We start from the raw sequence: 22,041 nt of genomic DNA, 5'->3' as shown, positions 1-22,041 counted from the left end.
TTATAACTTTAAGCTACAACCAATTTTGTTGCTAAACTTTTTCCGAGTGTAATATTTGTAGTGCCAAATCATTCACTAGCCTTATTCTTTATGTATGACTTTATTGCTATGGTATTTTCATTGCTATGGTAGTGTTATTATTATAATTATTTTTAAATTTTAAGAAGAATGAGCACTTTTTTCCATTGAATCCATCAAAATAGGATAAATTGCAAGAGCTTCTTCATTTACAACACAAACTAACTTTAATCCCTAGAGTCCATATTCAATACAGTCTTATGTGCCAATTTGAGTTAGTGTGTTGGATTTGTGTCGTGTCGAGGTGGGAATATTCGACTAAATGTCTCAACCTGAACCTGTCTTATTTAAAAATCATGTAATGGTTCTTCAACCCTAACCCGATTTGCTAATGAAGCAAGTTGGTGCGACCCGACTCAATTGACACACTTAATAAACAGGCCATATTGGGTTGACATGAATGTGACACAACCCATTTCAACCCACTTAATATTAAATATAATATTTGTATAAAATTAAGTTCTTTATATCTTGGAAGTAATGCATATATTTCAAGTCTTCAACCCATATTCAAAATAGCATAGCTCAACAAAAATATAATATTCATCTAAAAATAAATTATTTACACTTCAAAAGAAGTGCATGCACTTCAATCTAAATTCAAAATAACATAGCTCAACAAAAATATAATATCTATAGAACTCACCAAATGCTAAGTATCAATATTGAAAGAGTTGGTGCAAACAATGGACTAATCATGACTAGGGTTTATAAAGTTTCAATTTATCAATTGTAAGCTTTTGTAATTACTCACTTTTCTTTTTAAGTTTAAAATTTAGGTTGGATAAAACAGATATTTGACAAATTTAAAATAAAATGAATATTTATTTGCTATACGAGTTAAATAGGTTGTGTTATATGGGTCATTTCAAGTTGATACAAATAAATTGGCATGTCAAACAAGTCTATTGTGGGTCACGTGGGTTGACCTGCTTATGACAGTTTCTTATTGTGTTGCATTCAAGTTGACTTATTTATGATCCAAACCAGCTAAGACCCAACCCTAACCTGCTAAAACTCATGTCGTGTTTGCGGGTTCGGTTAAACATTGACACCCCTAATTTTATACAATGAGTGAGTCACTTTTCGATTATGGCTAAGAATATGGCCAAGCATAACAAACTACCTTGTTAAAAGCATTTTATGGGCAACACATTTCATTGACAAGCTTTTTTCCTATTTGTTTGGATAGAGGATAAATTTTAGTATCAAAACAAACAAAATTTACAATAAAATTCAAGCACTAAAACAAAATCAACCCCTGAAACACAAATCATTTGCAAATAATAACATAAAGACTTTCGTAAATACCACAAACCTTCTTTATAAGCCAAAATCATTACAATTACAAATTAAAACAACTATTCCAAATCACACAAATACATCACATCAAAACAAATGTTCAAAGCTCACAACCTTTTAAAAATAAAATTTACCCCAAAATTTTGTAAAATTAAAACTAACCCCTCTTTTGAAAATTTCACAAAGGTCCTCCAACCTTTTGAATATCATGATAAGACCTCACAACCTTAGTAAAATTATGAAAATAGCTGAAACACTTCAATGTTTTACTCCAACAATATTTTTCTATACTGCCGGTTCGAAATTTTATACATGTATACATCATTTTGGTATTTTATACATGTACTCTGATATAAGTAATCTATTATGTTGCTTTTAGAGATAGTTAGGGGCTGTTTGGATTTGTTGTTTTCCATCACCCATAACTCAAAACTGGTGGGTCCCATGGCTGAATGGTTTGTTTGGATTTGTTTTTAGTTTTTGTTTCCATCACTCAATTCTTTGATTTTTGAGTGATGGGTTATGGAAACTAAAACACATTTTAGGTGTTTTTAAGTTATCAAAACTGAGTTTCCCTGGCATTTTGGTAAATAAACAGACATAGCTGGGACCCACGGTCAAAGTAAAGTCACACCAGTGCACCTTTTGAGAACCCCACTAATGGCTTTTTCCTTCACACCAAAATACAACCCACAAAATCTCTCCATTCCCAACTCCAAGCACTCCTCACACTTCTGAACCCTCAGCCTAGCCACGCCTACCGAGCCCCCACCTCAACCAACCGTGGCGGCAGAGCTTAGACCGGCCAAAGCTCATACCAGCATTCCTCTCTCTCCATACCCATTTCGTCTCTTCTCCCCATACCAATTTGCTCTCTCTCCCCATCCCATCTGCGAACAGTGTTGAGCCAAAAACTAGAACCCATCAAATTGGAGAATCAAGGAACCAAAGGGGAAAATAAAAGCATTAAACCCATAAATAGAAACCCAATATCAAAAAACACAACACAACCCATATACCCACAAATTTCTTAAATCAAAAAATTGAGAGGGATATATAGCTGCAACGAGAAACAGCGAAAGCAAAAGTGATAAAGATGGAGAATATTGATCTGTAGATTCTTTAGTGGAGTGCATCGTCCCAAGTTCAGCCATTGCACGCGCCAATCTGCTTGATCTATCGCACTCGAGAAGGAGAGTGAAGACGAATCAGAGGGAAAAAAAAAAAGTAAAATTTTTGGAGATCGGCACTAGGTGAGGTGGAGATCGGCGCTGGGTTCATCGAGGGTTTTGGGAGAAACAGGGCTGAAGGGAAAAAATAAATGAAATGGCAGTGTGTTACGCGGGTTAGAGGAAAAAATTTGGTATTTTGGTTCTTTGGTTGCACTTTGGCATTGTGACTGTGGGTGGCAAAATGAAATGAGCAGTGAAGAAAATGGTGGGGAATGAGGGTGAGGTGGGTAGGCTAACAGAAGTCTCTGACCAATTGCTCAGGTATGGGTCCCATAGAAAGTACAAATATTTGAGTGATGAGTGATGAGTGGCGAAAATTGAGTGAGGAGTGATGAGTGATAATTTTTTTAAACCAAACAGCCCCTTAATATTTTGATTAATGAAAAAAAAAAAAAAATAGAGGCCTTTTGGTCTCTTCGGTGTGATGTCAAATTGCACGAATCGGGAAATGAAAAAAAAAAAAAAGGGCAAGCAAATTGGCGCATCGATGCATGTCAAGTGTGGGTGCGGTAGCCTTGGAGCAGCACCCATACGTGCTTCCCACCACCCACGTTGTAAACATACAAATCCATATCAACCCCCCCCCCCCCCCCACAATAATAATAATAATAATAAAATAACTAAAATTTCAAAACTAAAGAAGACAAGAATGAAGAACCCATTCAAACAAAATTTTTCATTTTGGTAGCTCACTTTACTAATTTCATTTTCCATCTACTGTTGCACAGCACCTATCCTCGCAGACATGGATCAGATACCACCATTCCCACAGTTTTGGTTTTAGACTCGAAGATGGTCCCACTAAATACTGAGGGAGTGTTTGGCAGAGTAGTTTGAAAATTGTTGTTTGTAGTTTTTTGAAATACGTGTGGGTGAAAAAGTGTATTGAAATGCGTGAAATGCTGTTTAAAAACTAAAAAATGTTGTTTGAAAACACAAACCAAACAGGCCCTAAATACTCAAAAACAAAAGGGTCCTCGATGAAGGACTGACAGTGTTAGAAAATGGACAATCTTGTAAAAACAGAGCTTTGAGGTAGCACCCTTGGCTCTATAAAAACCTTCACAAACCCGATTCTCCTCCTCCGCCGCGTTGACTGACAGAGTAAAATGACTGTAAGACTGGGTGTTAGGGACAAGATACACAACCTGACACACTTTGGTTTGTTGTGAATTATGAAGGGTGTCACGTTTTGGTATCTTGACCCTCACACCCAGGTTCACAGTTATCCCCCGGTTTACAAGATCTCTCATCCACCAACTTCGAACCCAACCCTGTTTGGTTCCCAAGAAAACAGATAAAGAAAATACATAGTTTTTGAATCTTTTTTGTTTCACGGTGTTTTGAATTTCATTAATGTTTGGTGCACTTTGTAACGTATTTTTATTGCATTTTAGGTTTACTTCTTTTTTTGGAAGAAACCATATTAGGTTTACTTGGGTAATGGTTTTTACTTTTGGCTCGAAAAATATGAGATTCGTAATTTTCGTCTATTGTTTTCAGAGTAACCAATCCATATAGATGGTTCAAAAGAGAAGAAAATGTTGGAAATTAGAATTAGATGTGATTTTCTTTCTATGGAGTCATGTCTTCCATCTATTTGTAGAAATGCTTCATAGTTCATCTGATAAGTGATAATCAGGGTAAAATACAATTTTAACTCTCATCCTTTGCCCACTGTGAGAGAAAAAGTAGAAAAATGGTAAAGTTGATCAATTTTGAAAAGTCTTGAACTTGATTGGTATTGGCCTAAACTTTAAGAGTATTAATAGTATTTTACCTTTTAATAGTATTTTATCTTAGCTATTAAATAATTTATATATATATATATATATAATTTAGAATTTAATCAGATTTAGATTCTTCGGTTTTTTGCACCGAATAATTCACTTGCCACAAAAATTTTAAAAATAGATGGATACGTAGTGAAAAATTGGACCCAATTGAAATTCAATTTAGAATCGAATTGGATTTGGACTGTTCAATTTTTACATTCAATAATTCATTTGGCACAAAATTAAATATTAAATGAGATACGTGGAGTAAATTTGAGAATCCAATTAAAATCTAATTGAATTTTCTCTAAACTTTGGCTATTAATATATATACAGATGCTTATAGGTTATAGCGAAAATTTTGTCAACAGGGATTACATCAATACATGTTCCGCATTTTAAATTGTTTGGACACCAATTGCACTTACTTTATAAGTTCTTCGAATGAAAAAGAATTATATTAAAATATTTATTTTTATTCCATTGTTTGGGAGTTTCATGGAGAAAATTGAAAGATAATTATGTTATTTGAGTGTTTAAGCAGGAATGAATGAAATGGGTAAGCAAGATCAATTATTCTTTTCTTTTCCCTTAAAATTTTAAAATTTAATTTCTCCAAAATTTGGATGAATACGCTTCCAATGGTGCAATGCTGGTGCTAAATAAAATGACACAACTTGCCCACATGGCAAGTTGTGAATAATAGAAGTGTGATAGTGGATCCATATGGTGACACACCTCTACTACTCACAACTCGCCACATGGGTGAGTTGTGGCACAAGTTGTGTTATTTTATGTGACGCTAGCAATACTCTTTTGAAATAGGAGTATAATAGTAATATTGTTATAAAGTAATTCTGTTCCATTTTTTCAAACAATTATTCCAATAAAGTCACTTACATTCTATTTCTTTTCATCATTAACTTTAAAAAATCCAAATAAGATTGCTTAATTCTATTCAATTCGTTTCTTTTTTATTACTTAAACTAGTGAGTTGCCTTGCATATGCACGACTACAATTAAAAAAAATCACAATTATACAGTTAAAACTACACATTTATTTTAGAAGATGTTCAAATATACATGGCATTAACTTACACTTTTTTTTAAACCATACATTTCTTAAATATATAATGGTTTTGTAAGGTTCTAAAAGTTTAGAACAATTAGCAAACCGTAAGCACAAACTTGTCAGGATATAGATTCTTAAGTTTATAGGTATGATTAGACAATACTCAAGGTGCTGCACGTCTGAATACAAGAAAAAGGAAGCTGTAGGTTCATGAATTCGAAATATGCCAGGTTCGACCGATCGAGACACGAATCTACAAAATTTAATTTCAACCAACAGCCAGTTAAGCCCATTAAGTGATTAGGGTTTCAGATCTCTTTCAAATAGTATTTAAAGGAAACCCTAAGGCACGTATTGTGATGACTTTTGTAGGTGCTCTTTTAAGATTTAAAAGGTACTGTGCCTTCTCTTTTCAAAGTCACTATCTGAAGTTACTGCTACAAGATCATACATAGTTGATGATTTAAAGTTTTGAGTGGGATCTCAAAGTCACAACCGGTGTTTGTTAGGTTCTAAAAGTTTAAAACAATTGGGGAGCACATACTTGTCTAGATATGGATTCCTAAATCTATAGGTATGATTAGACAATGCACAATGTGTTGCAAGTCTAAATAAAAGAAAAAGGAAGCTATAGGCTCAGGAACTCAAAACATGCCAAGTTCGACTGATCAAGACATGGATCTGCAAAATTTAATTTCGGCCTAACAGCCTATTAAGCCCATTAAACGATTAGGGTTGTAGATCTATGTCACATAGTATTTAAAGAAAACCCTAAGGCACGTTTTGTGATGACTTTTAAAGGTGCTCTTTTGAGATCTAAAATGTACTATGCCTTATCCTTTCAAAGTCATTACCAGAATTCCATCTACATATTATTTCCATCTACATATTATTAGAACCGGTAGATTTGAAATTGCTGCAACAAGATCATATATAACTGATGATTTAAAACTTTGAGTGGGATCTTAGAGTTTCAAACGTGGGTGTTTGTATGCAAGAAATTCAAATAGAAGAGTTCATGGATCAGTGGCGAAGCCATGAATTTATCTTTGGGGGGGCATATATAAATTTTTTTTTTTTTGGTATGAAATGTAAAATAGTAATATACAATACTTCATAACTCAATATGTGCTATAAACAAAAGTATATTTAATTAAAATTAAACAATCATGAGACAAGATTGACAAAATGATTTAATATCTTTAATCAATTATGAAATGTTAATTAGTAGTATATACTATATATTTTAATCAACTAATCAAGTATATTTATAATTTATAAGTACATTTATAATTTATAATGCCATTCAGTATATAATATATTGATTATTTTAATAATAAACAATATATTATAAAGAATATAAAAAAGAAAAAAAATCAAAAGTAAAGCAAAAAAAAATCAAAAGAAATCAAAAGCAAAGTACCTGGAAAAGAGTTAAAAACAAGGGGTCAGCCAGTTAGCTAGGGGCACAGAGCACTACACAATCAGGTGATGAGGGGCCCATAGAAGCTTCAATATTTCACTCTTTCTTGTCTAGTTTAGTCACACACTACAAAACTTTTACTTTTTATATTGTAAACAAACTACAGCAACAGTGAGAGGGAAAAGGAAAGAACCGAGAAGAAGAAGAAGAAGAAGGCAAACGTTAAGTCGCCAACGGAGACAGAGAGAGAGACACCTGTGTGAGGCAAAATGTTTTTGCAACTGTGTGGGGGACTTGGTGGTGTAGCACATCAACAAAGTTTCTGACTTTTCAATTTTTCATATTGTTGTGGTATAAGGAAGCCCTAGATGTTGTTGGAATGAAAATTAGAATTTTTTTCCATTTTATTTGTTAAGGTAATTATTAAAATACCTATGTGTTCATTTTAAAGATGCTGAAGGTTTAATTATTGTAATTTGTTGACATATGTATTTATGGATTGTATTTTATTTAAATGAAAATTATGTTTATTTTTAGACTTTCTTAAATATGTATATTATTAGGTATAAGGGTCCAAAATGATAAGGTTTAAAAATTTTCAAATTATTTAGGATATTTCCTCAAAAAAAAAATTCTAATTTTTTTCAAAAATTTTACGGGGGCTAAGGCCCCCCTCGGTCATCAAATGGCTCTACCACTGTCATCATAGATTTGAAACTGTGTGTGGTCACATAGTAAGTACTATAAGAGATAGCTTTAGATTTAGGGAAAAATCTATTGTAAAACTTCCGTTCTATTTTAGTGAATTTATTGCCTTAAGGATAATTTAGGTTAAATCCTCCCCAGTTTTTTTACCTTGAAACTAGTGATTTCATTGGTTTTCCTGGATTATCATATTACTTGTCTTCTTTACTTTTCTGCATTAAGTGATATGATTTTTTGTGTTTAACCTAGATTTGAATAATAAACCCAAGTAACTACTTGGTTAATTAATTAGGTTAAACAAGGTGAGTGTACAAGATCTAAACAAACTTAACAGTTTCTCATTGTGTGTGTACACACACACACATGCACGCACGTGGGCGCGCACGCACACACACACAAATATACTTTTAAATTTCCTTATTTTCGAAAAAGATTAGCAGAAAACAATTTCTAAAAGTAAGCAATAATTTTTATGTTGACTAATGACGGTTTTTTTTTGTGTAAAAAAAAAAAAAAAAAAAAAAAAAAACTATCTCTACATAAGGTTTTCCAACAAAACAAACAGTGTGTAATTGGATTTGAACTTTTTGATTTTTACCGTCAATAATTCACTTGGCAGTTGGCACAAACTTAAAAATTAAATAGGACACATGGCACAAAATTAAGAATCCAATTAAAATCTAATTAGATTTTCTTTAAGTTTTGGCTATTAATATATATAGATGCATTTTATTTATTTTCATTCCTCTATAATTTACTTATTCTATTTCATTCATTTCCTTTATGAACTCACAAATGAAGTGCTAGAATTCTTATGTAATGTTTTGTATATATAAACATGCAAACCAAACATGGTATCCCTTATTTTCATGAACTAAACGAGTTGTTAGGTTAATTCCACCTAAGTTAGCTGAGCAATTAAATTCCATAAATGAAATTTCAATTCTTCTTTTTGAAATATTAACTGTGTAAACTAGTAATGATAATCCTATGTAATTGAACCTTAGGATTTAAACTCATCCTGACCAACTTTTTATTTTTAACTAGTCACAGACCCGCGTAATGCGCAAGATAATTTTGATGTCATATTATTTTTTGTTAAGTAAAGAATGAGAATAATAGTTTAGACTTATAAGTAATAGTCTCAAACTCATCTCACAATAATGTGATTACATTGTAATATATATAATAAATTTTATGTAAGTAAAGATGTTTATATCTTGATTTTTTGTATATATATATATATATATAGAGGCAAGGAAACATGTTTGCATTTTACTTTCAATTATTATATATGCCAAAATATTTTGTAATACATTATACTAGAGTGAGATATGCTTCAAAACACAACACAATTAAAAAATGGAAAATGTATAATTTTTATTAGAAAACATGATTATGAATCTTGATGGTTTCATATGAAAGCTAACATTATTTTGCATTTTTGGAGAAGTTAATGAGCAATTTATACAAACTTTGTTTCCATTTTATCACATAAGAACTATTAAACAAAATTATAATAGTTTCTATTTAATAATCACTAAACATGTATGAGAATAAACTATTACAAAAAATTTTCTCCCCAAAACATATACTGATTTCTATTTTTCCTTTCCATACAATTTAGAAAATGTGAAGAACTAAGAACATTAAATGTGTAGTTGACCTTAGTCAATCAATAAATAACATAAAAGGGGTAGGGGAAAGCAAACATATTCATGGTATAATTGTTTATATATGTCCATATTTGTTTTTGTATATATTAATACTCTTGTTTTCTAAAATATTCATGTAGCAACTATATTTTGTTTGATCTCTCATAGGTCTGCAGCTTTAGCCCAACTCACAGCATATAAACCAATGATTATGAAAAGAGAACCTAACAAAATGAAGCCAAACACAATTTCTAAATTTTAGTGATAATTAAAAAAAAAAAATCATCACAAATACTATACTTATTGGTTTTAAGAGAGATTAAAAGAGAACATATATAAATATTAAAAAAAATATTTAGGGGAAGAGAAAAAAGTATATACAATACATTAGTGTTGAGGGAAGAGAAAGGTTTGAGAAGAGGAAGACACTTTGTATGTTTTGGTAATTGAAAAATGTATTTATAACTAGTAAGTTGCATAGTTAATGCGATGATGATATATATATAGGTAAGGAAACATGTTGCACTTTACTTTCAATTATTATATATGCCAAAATATTTTGCAATACATTATAATAGAGTGAAATATGCATCAAAACACAACACAACACAATTAAAAAATGGAAAATGTATAATTTTTATTAGAAAACATGAAAATGAATCTTGATGGTTTCATATGAAAGATAACATTATTTTGCATTTTTGGAGAAGTTAATGAGCAATTTATCCAAACTTTGTTTCCCTTTTATCACATAAGAACTATTAATCAAAATTATAATAGTCTCTCGATGGAAGAATTAAATTATATTCAATGCAAGGCATAACGTACGGACATCAATGACGAACGAAGTCATAAAAGACATTCAATGCCCAAGACAATTAAGGAGTAACGTACGGCCACTAACGGACAAATAGCCATTGGCAAATAATAAAAGCCAGCCATTAATACCAACGGCTCCATATTCCATAAATGCAGATATTCATTCAGACAATGAATACAAGGGTTATAAAACTCACACAAACCAAAGGGAGAAAGGTACACAATTCCCATCCCAAAAACTACTCACAAGTTGAACTCTTTTGTGATATACTTCAGCTGAATTCCATTCTAACTTAATTTTCAAAGGTCCTTTGGCACATGCCACATTGGTCTATTTCTAAATAAATCCAGTGCCTTCGTCCATTTGTATTGACAAGGAGTTCAACTGATGATTTTCTACATCATCAATACCCATTCCTTATTTGACTTTCATCATGTAGTACTAGGAATTTGACTTTTGTGGTTCTGTGCATCCTATTATCCTTAATATAAAATTTAGATATACAAGAAAATAATTTGATCGCATCACAATCACACACTTTCGCCGATACCAATCTTAGGGTGACTATGTGGGTCGGTCTGTGCTAAGCCCCATCCAAACCCACCAGGCTTCTTTTTTTTAACCCCTCTCTAAAAGCCCAGTCCGAAATGAATAAATCTCAGACTTAACTCACTTTGGGCCCTCAGCTGAACTGTTTAGCTTATATTAAACATTATTAGTCCCACACTCCAATACTCATACCAAGGCCCAACCTGAGTTCATCAATCACTCACTCAAAATTGCCCAACAAATCAGATTTGTACCTTCACTTATGCCCAATCCGAAATACAATATGCATCACTCTCTCAAAAGCCCAATCTGAAAATAACAGAAACCCACAAATAAAAGGATCCAAATCCATCAAATCTACTCCATCCCAAAATTCACACACACAGTTCAACCAAGCCCAATGAAAAGCCTTCTTTAACTAAATTTGTCAAGCCCAAGCCACAAAAATGCCCCAAAGCTTTTCCAGAATCACATTTTAACTAAAAAATATTCCAAATTAATATGTTGACCGCCAGAGTCTTTTCAAATTTGAACTTCAGATTTTTCAAAAAAAAATAAAATTTACCCCAAAATTTTTTAAAATTAAAATTAACCCCTCTCTTGAAAATTTCACAAAGGTCCTCCAACCTTTTGTTTTTTTTTTTTTTTTTTTTTTTTTGAGATAATATAGATAGAAGACAGGCAAAAGGAAAAAATGAGTGGAAAGACAAGACTTAAAAACAAACTAAAGACTTCAATGTTTTACTCCAACAATATTTTTCTATGCTGCTAGTTCAAAATTTTATACATGTATTCATCATTTCGGTATTTGTGGAACTTTTTGCAATGGAGGTAAATGTATTTAATATAAATTGATAAAATAATGACAAATATTATACCCTATAATATACATATAATTGTATCATATGTACTTTTGGGGATAGTTGATATGAATTATTTCTGAAACCTATCGTACTCCAATATAAGCAACCAATTGCTGCGACTTAAATAATGCTCCCAAGAGTAGAATTGTCGTGAATCAATAATTTGGTAAATCTGAGGTTGAATCCACAGGGAAAAAGGAAATTAAATAGCAAATCAAAAGAGAATAAAATTAAAATAATAAAGTTTAATTGAAGAGATTTTTTATGGTTTAGTAAAGGTAATTTAAATTGAGAGGAAATAACAATGTATTAAGGCATTAAGATTTAGGGATCCGCACACAACACATCTGTTGGTAGTCTTAACAATATTTATTTTATAGCTCAACTAAAATTCATATGAAGGATGATCTTAGTCGGATGATTTAACAATAAGAACTCAAGAATTAATTGTCTAAGGTAGTTTCATGAAATTGATTGATTTTAGACAAAACAAAATTAGTGAATTAGTTCGCAAAGAATACTAAGCATTTAACATGCTCGAAGTCTACGATAAATCAAAGAATTATACAGAACTAAACACTTTTCTAGATGAGTAAATCAATCAAAAAAATAATAACATAAGCATTAAAACTATAAAATAATTGTTAAGAAGATACTAATAAATGGTTGGGTTTCACCCCTTGCCTTAGCAAGATTTCTAACAAGCCATAATACAAACAAAACTATAAAAACTATAAATAAATTTTAAGAAAACCTAAATTATGTTCTACAGTAGCTCCCTTATGAATTTTGCCCTAAAGAGCCTTTAAATAGGTTAAGGAATTCTATTAGAAGTTGAATTCCCGTTTGGAGAAAATCCCAGGTTTTTAGGTTTCACTTAATCGACGTTTTTGGCTTATTTAATGTTAGACATCTGAGCCGAAAGTTATGCCCCAAATACTAGCCGAAAGCTATGCCCCAAATACTAACTGGTGCGCAGGCTGAAATCCTAATTCGAATTGGACTTGGATTTGGAGCAAATTTCATTTGATTCATTTCTTCAATAAGACTCGAATTTAATTGGGTTGGCATTCTTTGACTTCATCACAACCCTTGTAAAAGTAAAGTCCATTAGCTTTCTTTTTTGCACAAATCCATTTATTTAATTCTATTCTCCTACAAAGACAAATTCACGCATTTAAAATTCAATTAAACACAAAATTGATTATTCAACATTATTCTAAAACCAAATATAAAATGCATGAATTAACTTAAAATAAGTATGATAATGCTTTCTAATAATAATATAAATATGCAAAATTAAGCTATTATCACCAATTGTGCTCCTTTTGGAGATAGTTAATATTTTGATTAATGAAAAAAAAAATAGCCTTTTGCTCTCTTTGGTATAGCGCTGACTCCAGTTCTACCTTCAATGCTGAAACCTTGTGATTTTCCCGCCTAAGGCTGACTCCAAGTCAGGTCTAGATGTCGTGTTGACTCCTAGGTTGTACCCCTTTATTTTCCGGTCTTTCAATTTACTATTCAATTGTTGTGGTTAATTTGTACAACCTTAAAGAAGGGAAATTGTTGATTTGTTCTTTTTTAACTGAATACAGGAGTCTTTAAGTCAAGTATTCATAATTTTCAACTTTATTAATAGTTTTTTTCTTCTTTTTGCTGAATGAAAAAGGAGGTCACCAATATGGGTTCATCGATCCTATACTATGTGATGATAATGATAATATTACATATACCACACAAGTCTTGCTGAAACCTTATTAATAGTTGAATGTCAATTAATTTAATGGCAGGAGTCATAATTCTTGAACCTGTTCCCATTTTAAATGGATGACGTAGAGGGTTTCATGTCCTACAACAAAATCTGATTGCCCAAATAATGAAATCTCATATATTGTAAGCAACTTAAAGTCCCACTTACTAATTAATCCCAAAGTACTCAGTCCTTTGATTAGGAAATTTAAGGACAAAGTCGGTAATCCACTTTCCATGGGTCAAACATATACTGTACTGTGACGTGTTTACGTGCGAAGATTTGCTGATGATAATCTCTTGTCCTACTGTTGTACTTGTTTATAGTCTTACTACAAGTCAATGACAAAGTCTTAAGTCAACTATTATTAACAACAATAATTGAGTGAATATCACTATAGAAATCCATACCATCACGTGTATAGATTTATTTGGCGAAGGTGATAACTAATTAATGAAGCTGGCTCAACTTGATCTGTCTCCAAATTGTACTGGTTTTTCAAACACTTAAGATTCTAATTCTATGTGAGAAAATTACTACAATTTCAACTGTAACGGAGAGAGGGATTCACTACAAAAAACGCGGTTTTTAGCTGTGTTTTGTAGCCGCGTTTTTTAAAAACGCGGCTACAGGATGGGTTTAAGTCGGGTTTTCAAACAACGCGGCTCAAGGCTAGTGGTTGTATACTACCTTATAATTTTTTTTATTTTTTATTTTTTTGAGTTAGATTAACAAAACTTTATTTCTAAAACTTTTAATATCCATTATGGATTCTTAAAAAATTAATCAGAGTTGAACAAACATATTCTTCTCTTTTAATTTTCAAAAGATTGTTCATTTCCCTATTGAGCAAGAATTTCCTGAGAAGGTTAAAAATTAAAATTATTCACGATTGCCATCAGAACATATAATAGCAGGGAGGCAGGACAGCGATATAGAACTTTGATTGTATCATTGCATAACTTGGTACTCACTTTCTGAAGTGATATCTACTGTTTAGAATAAAATTCCCCAAATTCCTGATCTCCTATATAAATTGTATTGGGATATTTTGCTGCAGAAGTCTAGTCAAAATAATAAATTTTACACTCAAGAAGAGAGGATCTTATCAATTATTTTATAATTAGCCTTACAATACTCTCATATAATAAAGATATAACACTTACTGGTTTCTTCTGTGGATATAGGCTGTCAAACTGAACCATGTAATCTTTGTGCACTTGCGTCCTTATTTTATGCTTTCCTCTTCTACATCTATTCAAACATATTTTATACGGTTTATATCAAAGCTAATATTATTAATAGAAATGATTGCTCATCTAATTGTATAGAACTAATACTAATGAAAAGTGCTTTTCCTTCAAATAATGCTTGTAATCAATTTTTTTTGTGAGCTTTTTTGTGGTGGATAATTGGGTAGGGTAAATTAATTTCTTTCACAAGTATTTTTGAATCATACCCATTGTATAACGGGTTAGTGAAGCGAGCATAATATTTGTAATGCCAAATCATTCGCTAGCCTTATTATATATGTATGACTTTATTGCTATGGTGTTTTCATTGCTATGGTAGTGCTATTATTATAATTATTTTTAAAATTTTGAGATGAATGAGCACTTTATATCATTGAATCCATCAAAATAGGATAAATTGCAAGAGCTTACTCCTTTATAACACAGACTAACTTTAATTACTATAGCCCATATTCAATACAATCTTATGTATCAATTCGGGTTAGCGTGTCAGATTTGTGTTATGTCGAGGTATGAATATTCAACTAAATAGCTCAACTTGAACCCAACCCATTTAAAAATCGTATCATAGCTCTTCAACCCTAACCCGACTTGCTAATGAAGTGGGTTAATGCAACTTGACAATTGACACTTGAAACTCTTAAAAATCTGGTTGTGTTGGGTTAACACGAATGTGACACAACCTATTTTAACTCGCTTAATATTAGATATAACATTCATATAGAAATAGTTTTTTATATCTTGAAAGTAATGCATACACTTCAAGTCTTCAACCCACATTTAAAATAACATAATTTAACAAAAAAATAAAATCCATCTAGAAATAAGTTCTTTACACTTCAAACGAAGTGCATACACTTTAACATAAATTCAAAATAACATAGTTCAACAAAAATATAACATCCACAAAAAATAAGTTCTTTACACTCCAAAAGAAGTGCATACACTTTAACCTAAATTCAAAATAACATAGTTCAACAAAAATATAACATCCATAGAACTCGTCAAAAAACATAAAATAACCCAAAAAAAAAAAAAAAAAAAACCTAGATCTATTGACAAACTAGTGTGCTTGAGATGAAGAAAAAAAGAAAGAAAAGAAAAAAAAAAAAAGAGTTACCCAAATGTGAAGAAGGAAGAAAGAAAAAGGAAAAAAGAAAAAGAGTTATCTAGATGTGAAAAAGGAAGGAAAAAAAAAAAGAAAAAAAAAAGGAAAGAAAGAAGAACCTAAAGAGTTACGGTGGAGTGATTTAAGAATGAAGAAAGAAAAATGCAAGAAAGAGAAATGAAAGAAAAGAAGAAAGTGGGGTAGGTGAGAAAGGGGGGGCACGTAGGAAGCTGAAGAATTTTTTTTTTTTTTTTTTTTTTTTTGCGTGTTACAGATAGCAAGTTTTTTAAAAACGAGGCTATATGTCAACCTTAGTGACATATTTATACGGCTGGACCTATAGCCGCGTTTTTCAAAAACGCGGCTATAGGTCCTCGACTATAGGTCCTCTTTTAAAAAAATTATTCGGCTGGACTTATAGTTGCGTTTTCCAAAAACGCGGCTATAGGTCTCCCTTTAAAAAATTATTTGGTTAGCTATAGCCGCGTTTTTAAAAACGCAGCTATAGCTTGAGGCTTTAGGCACATTTCTTAGAAACGCAGCTATAGGTTAGCTATAGCCGTGTTTTTGAAAAACGCAGCTAAAAAAACGGAATATAGCTCGCGTTTTTTGTAGTGCAAAACGAAACAAACCATGTAATTAGATTTAAAAATAGTGCCACGACTTTTCCAATAAATTTTATTTGGTAAGTTAGTATTGATTATAATCTGAACTCCATCATTAAAATTATTTTCTTGCCCACTAATAACATTAAGTAACAACTTATCATCCAAGATATCACATTTCTCTAGACAAGGAGTTAACTCTAGTTAAAAAGAATTAACTGATTTGAAATCCAAAAGCTCAAACCCATCGTTTGGTATTTAGTTTTATTAATGACCTTTGTCTTTCAAGAGAGGCCTTTCTCTCTCAAAACTCTAGATTAGTTTCCTAGCCCACAACCATCAGTCAGTCTTAGACTTTTATGCCCAACGAGTATAGGTGCTTATGCAGTCCATAGACGTGTGTTTCAAAAGAATGATGAAAACGAAGACATGTTCAATCTACGTCAAAGGTGCAGAGGAATTTTATCTTTTTCATCAAGATTTTATTCCTTTGTGCATGTGTGTGTGTGTGTGTTTTTTTTTTCCAAATAACTATTTAACCACTGACTTTCTTTCTGAATTTATATTTACATTAATAGTGTTGAAGAAACTGCAAACTAATGCGCATGTTGTGGAATCAGCTACCATCTAATAGCAAAGATTGATGTCTTTTGAATTGAAGATTGCAATTGTTATATTCGGTTGTGGGATTGTTGTGAGCTTTGAACATTTGTTTTGATGTGATGTAGTTGTGTGGTTTGGAATAGTTGTTTTAATTTGGAATTGTAATGATTTTGGCTTATACAGTAGGTTGGTGGTATTTGTGGAAGTCTGTAGGTTAGTATTTAAAAATGATTTGTGTTTTAGGAGTTGATTTTGCTTTAGTTTTTGGATTTCATTGTAAATTTTGTTTGTTTTGATAGTAAAATTTCTCCTTTATCTAAACAAATAGGAAAAAGCTTGTCAATGGAATATGTTGCTCGTAAAATGCTTTTAACAAGGTAGTTTGTTACAGCCATAATCGAAAAGTGACTCTCTCATTGTATAAAATTAGGGGTATCAATGATTGACCCAACCCGTGAACATGATACAGGTTTTTGCGAGTTAGGGCTAGGTTTTAGCAAGTTTGGGTCATAAACAGGTTGACCTGAATGTGATACAATAAAAAACATGTTATAAACGGATCAACCCACGTGACCTACAATTGACATATTTGACATGTTAATTTATTTATGTAAACTTGAAATGACCCATTATTTAACACAACCCGTTTAACTCGCATAATAAATAAATACTTATTTTATTTTAGATTTGTCAATTACATGTTATATCTAACCTATATTTTAAACTAGAAAAGAAAAATGAGTAATTACAAATACTTACAAGTGATATAATTGTAAATTGAAACCTTATAAACCATAGTCATGATCAGTATATTGTTTGCACCAACTCTTTCAATATTGATACTTAGCATTTGACAAGTTCCATGGATGTTATATTTTTGTTGAACTATGTTATTTTGAATTTAGGTTAAAGTATATGCACTTCTTTTGGAGTGTAAATAACTTATTTTNTTTTTTTTTTTTTCTTTTCTTTCTTTTTTTTCTTCATCTCAAGCACACTAGTTTGTCAATAGATCTATGTTTTTTTTTTTTTTTTTTTTTTTTTTAGGTTATTTTATGTTTAGTTAGTAAGAAAATGGAGGAGATGCTGAAAATTTTGAATGAAGTGGATATTCTAGCAATATTTGATTTTGAATTTTTTGGATCTGTGCTTGAATTTGTGTTATTGTGTTGTTGATATTGTGATTATGTTTAAATGGGTTTGTGTTCTTATATTTTGGAGCACGTTGTGTTTGATTTTGAATTTTCTGGGTGTGTTTGTATTGTGAGTATGTTGTGTTTGATTTTTAATTTTCTGGGTTTGTGTTTGATTTTGAATTTTTTGGGTGTGTTTGTATTGTGAGTATGTTGTGTTTGATTTTGAATTTTCTGGGTTTGTGTTTGATTTTGAATTTTTTGGATTTGTGATTAATTTTGAATTTTTTTTATTTGAATTTTGAATTTTCTGGGGGAAAAAAAAAAACCTAGAATTAAATAAATAAATAAATAAAAACCTATAGCCACATTTTAAATGCAGCTCAAAGCAGGTCTATAGCCGCGTTTTCAGAAACGCGGCTATCGGCCCGAATCCTATAGCCGCGGTTAAAAAACGCAGCTATAGGTCTGACCTTTAGCTGCGGTTACAAAAATATGGCTATAGACCCGCAGGGGCCTATTGCTGCGCAATATAGGCTGCATTTTTAAACGCGGCTATAGACCCCTTTTTTGTAGTGTTGTTATTTAGAAAGTTGTGTAAGAGTTGTTTTAAACGCCTATTATTACTGGTTTGGAATACTTTGGAGGAACAGCTAAGTTGTCCTCCCTTAGGTCCTAGTAATTCTTGGGAAACTAGCAACTTGACAACACAAAAGACCATCCAACTTCTGCACACATTTTCAAACCCGTATAAAATAGAGATAAGAATCATTTAGCCCAAATGCAAAATTCCCAAAAAAGAAGAAGAAAAAAAAAAAAAAAGCCATTACACATTATCACCCAAATACTCAGATCGAATCAAATGGTAAAAACTATTAAAAATTAAAAAGAAGAATCCAACTGGTAGGAAAAAAAAATTTTAACTTCACCAGACGTCGTATATCACTAGTGATCAAGTGCACAATTACGCGGCTCCATCTGTGCACAGTTACACGGGTCCACCCATTTAGGCGAATTATGCACTTCCTCTTTCAGGAGTGGTGACCTTAAAATCACCCGGTGGAGTCTTTGCCGTGTAAGTTTTTCCCATTCGTAAACAAATCACCGTGTCAATTTATCATCATTGGATATTTATTTTGAATGATTGAACTGACTTGCTGGGTCAAAAATGCCTTTTTTGTGACATTTGTTTTTCTCTTCATTGTCACAAGATCTTTTAGAAACTTAGCATTAGCAAGAACTTGCTGAATTGCATCAAGAAATGGAATGTTTATTTGCACTTGCTTAAAAACTTCTAAAATGTCTCCAAATTGTGCACTTTTCTGAGGACTGATTAACCATTGAAGAAATGGAGTTTTAGGAACAAACCTCTTATCAAGGGGAGAACTAAGATCCTGAATTGGAGTGGCAGGTGGGTTGTCCTTCTTTTCTCCATGATCATCATGTGAACTATGAGTTCCTTTTTCCTTTAAAGCAATATTTTCATCATCCTCCACTTCTAGCATTTTCACTTGATTATCAACTTGCTTACTAGACCTAAGGGTAGTAATAGACTGAACATGTTCTTGTCCATGAGTAGAACTAGAAGAACCATTGATGGCATACTTTCCTTCTGGGTTAGGTATTGGTTGACTAGGAAACTTTCCTTTTTCCCTCTCATCAACTTGGGTTGCTAACTAGCCAACTTGTTTTTCCAACTTTGAAATAGCTTGAGTATTCAAATGGGTGGAACTTTTCATCTCTTGAATGGCTTGGCTAGTTGAGTGCAAGAAAGTTTTGAGAGACTCCTCCAAAAATGGTTGTTGTCTTGGTGGTGCTACAAACTGAGGTGTTGATTAAGGAATGAGAGGATATGCTTGAGTAGGTGGACGAAATTGGCTTTGTTGATGCACTTGTTGTCCACCTACATTTGTGGGAGGCTGATTTTGCTTCCATGAGAAATTAGGATGGTTCCTCCAATTTGGATTGTATGTCTCTGAAAATGGACTAGCAAATGGTTTTCCAAAATTGTTTAGTGCATTTGCTTGCTCAGTATAAAAATCAAGGTACCCAACTATGGAAGGACACATTTGTGTTGTATGCATAGAACTTACACAAATAGATCATGTTTCACTTTGAACTTGATTGACAGAATTCATCTCTCTACCTAAAGCTAAAGCCTCAACCTTATGAGTGAGATTGTCCAGCCTAGCTTTTATGTCTAAATCTTCACTGACTTCATACAATCCCCCTTTCTTAATTGCAAGGGCAGATATCTCTTTACGGTTAGAAAAATCCCATTGTTGTGAACTTTCAGAAAAATTCTCAAGAAATTAATTGTATGCCTCATCATCTACAAGACTCAAAAATCCACCACCATTCATGGACTCAATCATGTTATGATTTGTCTGAGTCAAACCATTATAAAAATATTGTACTAGTCTCCATGTTTCAAAACCATGATGAGGACACTTTAAGATCAAGTCCTTAAATCTCTCCCAACTCTCATAAAATTTCTCTTATTTATCCTGACAAAAATATGCAATTTCTCTCCTCAAAGCATTGGTCTTAGCTATTGGGAAAAATTTAGAGAGGAATTTTGTGACCAACAGTTCCATGAAGTGATAGATCCAAGTGGCAAAGAATTAAGCCATACTTTTGCCTTATCCTTCAAGAAAAAAGGGAATAAACACAAGCAAACAGAGTCATCAGTGTAATTCTGGAACTTACAAGTAGCACAAATCTCAAGAAAATCCTTCACATGCACATAAAGATCTTCTCTATCCAATCCATGAAAATTAGGAAGAAGGTGGATTATCTGTGGCTTCAACTCAAAATGTGCAGCAGTGGTTGCAGGCAATACTATGCAAGATGGAGGATTGGTGGTTATGAGTGAGAACTCCCTAAGAGTTTTTGAATCTTCTCCTAGTTCTCCATTGTGGATGAATAATCAAAGCTAACAAGACAATTTTCTTTATCACATATCCAAGTTCTTATATACCAAGCACAAAGAAATTTTTTTTTTCTATTTAAAAATAAATAAATTTTAACTACAACTAGTAGAAGGAAAAATTCAATTAAGACCTAATTTATTTTCCTAACCAAGTCCTCGGCAACAGCGCCAAAAACTTGTTGTGAAATTTTAAAGTACTCGCAAGTGTACAAACTGTACCGAAATATAGTTTGACAAGAACGAGGTTAATCCCACAGGGACTTGAATGAATGTAGGAAAATTAATTAAACCTTAACCAAATTAATCCTAATCTAGTTTAATCAAAATTGGTTTTTTTGAGATTAAATAAACTAAGCAAATAATAAAATTAAGCAAATAGTTAAACTAAGCAAAATATATAAAGCAATAAAAAGATGTAAACAATCAAGAGAAATGAATTAAGGTTTTGGAATTTGTCTTGTAAGTCATATTAACATATATTTATGATCATTAATTTTTCTCGACCACTACACGATAATCTAGAAATAAATCTTGCTACCATGGAAAATATTATGATTAAAACTTCTATTTAAATATCTAAAGCATGTTCTTTTTCACTTCTTAAATTTAAAATCAAATCATCAATTGTATCTATTAACAAAAAAATCACAAAATATATCCAATTTTAAAATCAAACAATCATAATCTAAGCATTCAATTAATTAAGATAAATCCTAAATCATGAGAAAAACATGAATGAACTCATATCTAGAATCTTATCTTAGTCAATTGATGTGAAGCAAGAACAATTTAAATCATTAAAGAATAGATACTGTGAGAAAAATCAAATCACATAAATACTACTGATAATCCTTAATAAGATTTCATCCTCAACCTTAATTGAAAATTTAGCTACTCATAGTACTTGAAATAAAACATAAAAATAAAATACTAAACAATCAAAGAAAGAAATAATCACAGCGCTAGAGAAAAGTCATAAAAGAAACTACGTGCTCCTGCATGCACTCCACATGTGGGTCCACGAAAACAAGCCTTCTATCAATTATTTCTTCTTCTGTTTTTTTCTTTTCCTTGCTCCTTCATGTGTGACATGACTTCAGGCCGTTTCTCTTTACTCTTAATCCCTGCTTTTTATTTCTTTCTTTTTACTTCACATGCTGACTTCACTACCTCATAATTC

At 31.8% G+C, this 22,041-nt stretch overlaps 1 non-coding gene across 1 annotated transcript; it reads left to right on the top strand.

Moving 5' to 3' along the window:
- Positions 1-20,362: 20,362 nt before the first annotated feature.
- Positions 20,363-20,471, top strand: LOC112026455 (small nucleolar RNA R71). The gene has a single exon (XR_002884367.2). It is a non-coding gene; the product is annotated as a small nucleolar RNA R71 (small nucleolar RNA).
- The last annotated feature ends 1,570 nt before the right edge of the window (positions 20,472-22,041 follow it).

This window comes from Quercus suber, unplaced genomic scaffold, assembly GCF_002906115.3.
Source record: "Quercus suber isolate HL8 unplaced genomic scaffold, Cork oak 2.0 scaffold_162, whole genome shotgun sequence".
NCBI classification, from domain to species: domain Eukaryota; kingdom Viridiplantae; phylum Streptophyta; class Magnoliopsida; order Fagales; family Fagaceae; genus Quercus; species Quercus suber.
This window is presented reverse-complemented; position numbering and strand designations above follow the sequence as displayed.